Source organism: Falco peregrinus, chromosome 9 (assembly GCF_023634155.1).
Source record: "Falco peregrinus isolate bFalPer1 chromosome 9, bFalPer1.pri, whole genome shotgun sequence".
Classification (NCBI taxonomy): Eukaryota; Metazoa; Chordata; class Aves; order Falconiformes; family Falconidae; genus Falco; species Falco peregrinus.
This window is the reverse complement of record NC_073729.1, coordinates 38,537,430-38,543,445: the sequence shown is the minus strand read 5'-3', so window position 1 is coordinate 38,543,445 and position 6,016 is coordinate 38,537,430. Positions and strand designations below refer to the sequence as shown.

Below are 6,016 nucleotides of genomic sequence, written 5' to 3'. Positions count from 1 at the left end.
GCCAGGGGCTGCGCACAGCCTGGTGGGCAGCCCGGCATGGGCCTGAAAACGGAGCTCCCCACATGGCATACACAGCCTGGGCAGGCCAGTGCCCTTAAGGTCTGTGGTCGGTTGGGTCACCGGCCCCTCAATGCTCAGCAGTATCCCATCAGATCCATGTGGGCACGGGATGGGGATCTTCCAGCATGCTCCAGGAGCACTGATCTCCAAGCACGCTTTGGCTTGGCTTTGGAGAAGGAGCCCTGTATGGACAGGGAAGGAAGGGACAATGATCTTAACTTTCTTTACACACGAATACAGCTAACATGACAATGGTAAGGTGTGTGAACACTGTGCTAAGATACAGAGAAGACAAGCAGCGCAAACTGCACTGATCTGGGGAAGCACAGGCAGCAGGCAGCCCCGAGGCCATTCTCAGTGGTTTTGAAAACCACAAGGAAAAGAGCAGAAAGGTGGCTCACCACAGGCTGCTGCAGATAACCCCCAAGTTCTTTTCCTCTGCTGCTGTCAAGCTTAATGTAGGAGGCCAGAAGGAGCATTTGCACCCCTGATACAGCAGGCAAGGGGACGAGAGGCAGATGGGCTCAGCAAGCAAACTGTGGTTTGGGGGACAGTGGATCCATGAGCCAGCTCTGCATGGCTTTAGTTGCATCATGTCTCTGCACTGTGTTTGTCGGCTCTGAGCCTCTCTGCTTGTGCACTGAACTCCCTTTACACACAGCCTTCTCAGTCCTTGCTGCACGTACTGCCACAGCAGCCTCATCTCTCTAGAGCATTTTGGTTTGGGTTTTTTTGTTTGTTTGTTTTGTGGGTTTTTTTTAATTTTATTTTGTTTGTTTGGTTTTTTTATTGGGCACCAGAGATTCATGGTTGTGTCCTGTAAGGGCCTCCCTCTCCCCTTGGGGCAGATCAGATTTAGAGCACCGAGCAAATCTTTACTGTAAACGTCTTGCCCCTCGCCATCAGCAGCTTCCCGTGCACAGGGCCATAGAACAGAGGCCTCGCTGCAGGGCAAGGGCATGGTCTGCACTCGCTACGCGGGCAGCGTTGCGGCAGGGGCGCGGAGACCCGGCCCCGTGAAGCAGCCCGTGAGGCCGGGCCGAACCCCGGGGGTGCGGGATGAGCGGCGGGAGAAGTGCTGAGAGAAGAGAGGGGGCAGGCGAAGGCCTACCTAGGACTGAGGGCGGCGGGGAGCCGCGGGGCAACCCGGACGCTGGGGGCGGCGGCCCGCGGGCGGGCCTGGACAGCGCGGGCGGGCGCGCGCGGCCCCTTTAAGAGAAAGGGCAGGACGCCGGCGCCAGACGCGACCGCCGGCGGCATGCGCATGCGTGCAGCCTTATCCCGCGACTTATTCGGCGCTGCTGGCGGCGGGGTCGTGTACCAGGGTGGGGCGTTATGTTCCAGGGTGGGTTCGCGCATGCGCATCGCGCCGAGGGGCCCGGCCGGCTGCTGTGCGCTTTGTGGCGCTGCCGGAAGTGGCCGCGCGGAGTGGGGCCGCGCGGAGCGGGGTCTCCTCTGTGTCGTCTCGGCTGCCGCGGGCACCATGGAGCCAGCGGCCTGAGGGCGGAGCGGCCGGCCCTGCCCCGACATGCCCGCCGGGCCCCTCGGCGCAGGTAAGGCGGCCAGGGCCCTCCCGCCGCGGCGCGGCCCGCGCCCGGCCCGGCCTGTCCCGGGCCACTCCTGCCGCCGGCGGGGCCTGTGGCGGCGTGGCGCCGCCCGTGAGCCTCCGCCGCGCTGACTGACCTCAGCACTGCCCGCCGCGGGGCCGGGCCTGCGGGCGCGACGGGGCCGGAGCGGGCGCGGGGCGCGGTCGCCCGCCGGGGTTTCCGCGGTCGCCTCGGGCAGCTGTCGGGGGCCCGGCCCGTGCCGCGGAGCCGCCGCAGGGTGGGCGGGAGCGGGCCTCGAGGGGCCTGTCGCACCGGTCCGCGGTCCTTCGCGGCCTGTGCCCTCTGTCCGGCCCCGGGGGAAGAATTTGGGCCGCGTTCCGGGTCCCCGAGAGGAGCGTGAGGTGTCGCCCGCGGCCCAGGAGCTCCGTCCCCGGGTGCCAGGGTCCTGCGAGCGGGAGTGTGGTCGTGAGGGAGGAAAAAGTTTTTGTCACTGTTTGCTTGTGGACTTTTTTACAAATAATTCGGTGGTGTGTGGCTGCAGATTTCCTGGGCTTTGCCATGATTCTGCTTTCCCTTGTTTATTTTTAATTACATTTGATCTTCAGGGCCTGTGGGCAGTAGATCACATTTCTTTTGGGAGGTGGTGAACAGCAGCAAAAGCACAGCGAGGCTTGGTCGCCGGGCTAAGGGGGCTTTCATCTTCAGGGGATCCCTTCCTGGCTGTGCAGCTTGTAGAGTTGCACAAGGAACCGGACTGAGGAAGAAGTGTAAGTGTGAAATAAGCCATTGAGTAGAAGTGGGAATAGCTCTAGGTCAAGGAAACACATTGTTTTGCAAACACACTGTTTTGCAGTGGAGTTCCTTACGTGTTTTTTAGCACAAGTGAAGGATGTGAAAACTCCTTAAATTCTCAGATGACCTGCCTGGAAGGTAATTTTCTCAACCATGCTTTTAAAGAAGATGATAGAAGGAAAGTAGTACCAAAATCTGAGTAATGAACTTGAAAGCAGAGTAATAGCCAAAATACTGCAAAAACAACAGCCAATTTTGTTTCTTATTGCTCTGTTAATCTTCAGATACGACAGTTTGCAACTTTTAGGCAGCCACCTTCTCTGTGGCAGGTGCCCTGCTTCCTTCTTTGGGAATGGTGATGTGCAGCAGCATTCCCAGAGACCAGAACGGTGATGGGGTCTCAGAAGTCAGTGAATTGGGAGTTCTGGGGACAGTGACACCCAAGCCCTGTGGCTTAAGTGGCACGTTTAAGTGGTTTGAGACCCAGCCTTCCCTGTGTCAGATTCATGCATTAACTTCTGGTACAGTTGGGTGATAAAATCAGACATTCATCTTCCCGGGGCAAGCAGAGCTGTGATTCCCCTCTCATCTACACAGTAGCACTGTGGCTGAATGGCCTAGGAAAGGATGACATGAGTTCCTGTTTTTGTTGTGCCTGATCTCTTCCTGCCTTGACTTTACACTTTTTTTTCCTTATTTACTAGTAATCCTGACATGCATCTGTTTGTTATTTAACAAAATACCGACTTAAAATACCAACTTTCTTCTAGTGTTTTACTTGGATGCATCTTTTGTTTGGCTCTTGCTTTTTTTTTTTATATCTTTGCCTGCTATTTGCTCTGTTGTCCTTTACACATGGTGTGTGCCTAGGACAGAGCCTACCCTTTAGATGGACTCTAAAGGTTACCTGCCTGGAGGAGTCTGAGCTTTAGTTCTGGTGGGCTTAGTATGAGAGGGGTCAAGTTAGTCTTGGCAAAATCAGTCACTTGCTCCAGGGTAAACTTTAAGGGCAGAGGAGCAGCAGCAAGGTGGGACAAGTGGACATGTGGCAGTTGTCCAAGGTCAGGATGTCCATAGGCCTCAGGTGGCTTGAAAAATTGCTCATAAACCTCTTTGGTACGTGATCCAGGGAAGACAAGTTGTGGCAAGGTGGCTTTCTAGCATTAATTATTGCCTCTAGAAAGCAGATGTCAGTACTGTCGGTGTAGTAGGTGTTGTATTAGAGAGAGGGATCACTTGTTTTCTGTGAAATACTTGTGAAGTATATCTAATATCCCAGAACTTTTATGGTATAGACCCTTAATGTTGATGCTTCTCTAGTTTAGGCTCTGTTAGGTCTTCAACCTTCCTTGGGCATCTCTCTACTGATGGTCTTTGCATCTACTCTATTAACAACAGTTGCCTCTGCTTTTTTTCTTTCTGATAAAACCCAAGAAACATCCATTTTTGGGACAATTTGTCTTTGTGCTTGAGATGCTTTTGCATTGTATGTGCATATTTTGTTTTATGTATGCAGCTGCTGAGCACAAAGGGCTACAAGGTCACATTTGCCCCCAATACTTCACTTGCTCAGCACACACTTTCTGAGGAACTGCTTCGTACACCAGTATTAGATCTCTGACCTCTCCCCTGCATACACTCCAAAAAACCCACCTTTTCTTTAGGCTCTCAGCTCCTGCATATTCCTTCAAAGTAACTGCAGAATGTGGGTCTGTTAGGTAATTCCCACTGTTTAACTTATCCAGGAGTCAAAATACTTTGGCTGTAGCTGTTCATATTAAGTCTATGGGGACTGGAAATAGAACTTTAAATATTTCTATTTTTTAGTTTTATGGGCTCCTTCGTAAGTTCTTCCAAGCTCACTAACTTCTACAGTGTTTATGAACAGAGGATCTTTGGTCTTAAATGCTGAAACATCCATTTTCAGGTTTATATGGTGTTAGCTACTATAATTCCTAAGCTGAAATGGATCCTGAGGGAATATATTGAAACTCAAATTATTTACCATGCTAATGAATATTGGAATTTTGCTCAGTTTCATAGTAGATGGTAAATATTTTGACTTAATTTCTCCATTGTTCTGCCAGTGTTAATGCTGACAATTTCTTTCCAGATCTGTCTGTCTGTGAGAATCTGGGGATGTTTTATTTAGCGCAGCCTCCAGGAACATAAACATAGGTTGACACCTTTCCAAACTTGAGAGTGTGTAAAACTGCTTGGTAAACTTAAGGGTTTTATTTATTCTTCTTCCCACCCTTCCTTTTAATTAGGTTGCTTGTCATTCTGAGAGTTCTTAGTGATTTGAACCTCAATAAGACATGTGTTTATGTGAAATATGAATATTAGTCAGCTGTGTGAAACTTAGGATATGTTATTTGGGCCAGTAACAGTGCTTTTTTGAAGCTGAAATGCAGAAACATTGCAAAAATAAATAAAATTGGGGTATGCTGTTTGTGCAGTGTGACAGTCGCATTTTATTTTTTTAATTTGCTGTTTAAGTTATTTGTGATAAATACAGCCTCCTCTGAGGGAGCAAGTCGAAGCATTAGGTGCTTTTTGTCTAAAGCAAGTTACAGGACTGTCAGTATGTTGAATCTGTTGAGAGTATTGAACAGATACAGTTGTGTGGAGAGAGTTACCAGACTTTTTTAAACTTATGTCCAGTTATGAGAAGCTTCATAGTAGATGGGTTTAGCTATGCCCCAGTTCTAACAGATGGCAGCGCTTTCAAATTCAAATGGCAGTTGAAGGGGAGTCTTAAATGAAAAGTAACTTCTAGTCCTTGCAAACAAAAACTTAGTGCTTGCTAAATGTAGGGGATGAATAAAACAATACCCTAGGAAATCCCACCTCAAAAGGATTTTACATCTGAAGCAATTGTTTGTCAGTATTCATTGTATATTGATAAAACCAATAGATTATTTATTTTATGGTAAGACCAAAGGAAGTGTTGACTATTAATAAGATGGAGATTTGATCATTATGTTTATGTATGAAGATCAGGCAGCAGGCTGAGTGCATGTGGTATCAGAGGCTTTGGTTACCCTGCTGCTGCTAAACCTCTCTTAAACATGGCATATTATATCTATCCTGTATCTTTTACAAGTGCTGCTCTTCTTGGAAGTGTGGAAGGGTCACCCAAAAAAGCTTTGCTTCAGCATAGCAGGGAGCTGCATGAAGGCAGGTGGTTGTATCCTCTCATTGCCTTGCCCTAGTGCAATGAGGGTTTTCCAAAATCCAGAAGAATTTGGGAATCCTCATCCTCTCTGACTCTTGTCTTCTAGACAAGAAAGACCCTGCATAGGTGCTGCCTACGATTTCTTTGTGCTGTGTAACATTTCCATGCTTCTGGAAACCCTGTTCTGGTCTAAGGGCAGCTACAGTAAGTGCATTTGCCGTTATCAGCACTCGGGTAAGTTCCTGCCATGAGCTGTTAGCTGCTGGTTCTTCCACTGGGGTGTTGTGATGGAAAGTACATGCTGCTTTATCAGTTGAAATCAGTTTATTTAAACCAGTGCTGCTGCTGAAATGGTGTTATGTGCTTCTGTGCTGAACTTGAGCAATAAATGGGAGGGATGAGTGCCTTCACCCTTCCCGTGTGGTGAGCAGCAAAGCTG

General features: G+C 49.6%; 1 protein-coding gene across 3 annotated transcripts in view; it reads left to right on the top strand.

The window, feature by feature from the left end:
• Window positions 1-1,451: 1,451 nt before the first annotated feature.
• Window positions 1,452-6,016, top strand: part of RALGAPB (Ral GTPase activating protein non-catalytic subunit beta) — a 65,469-nt gene continuing 60,904 nt past the window's right edge. For 2 of the 3 annotated variants that reach the window (XM_055813727.1, XM_055813726.1), the window contains exon 1: window positions 1,452-1,613. The gene's annotated coding sequence lies outside the window, so the exon portion shown is untranslated. The remainder of the gene's footprint in view (window positions 1,614-6,016) is intronic. The other variant, XM_055813725.1, reaches the window with a different exon arrangement.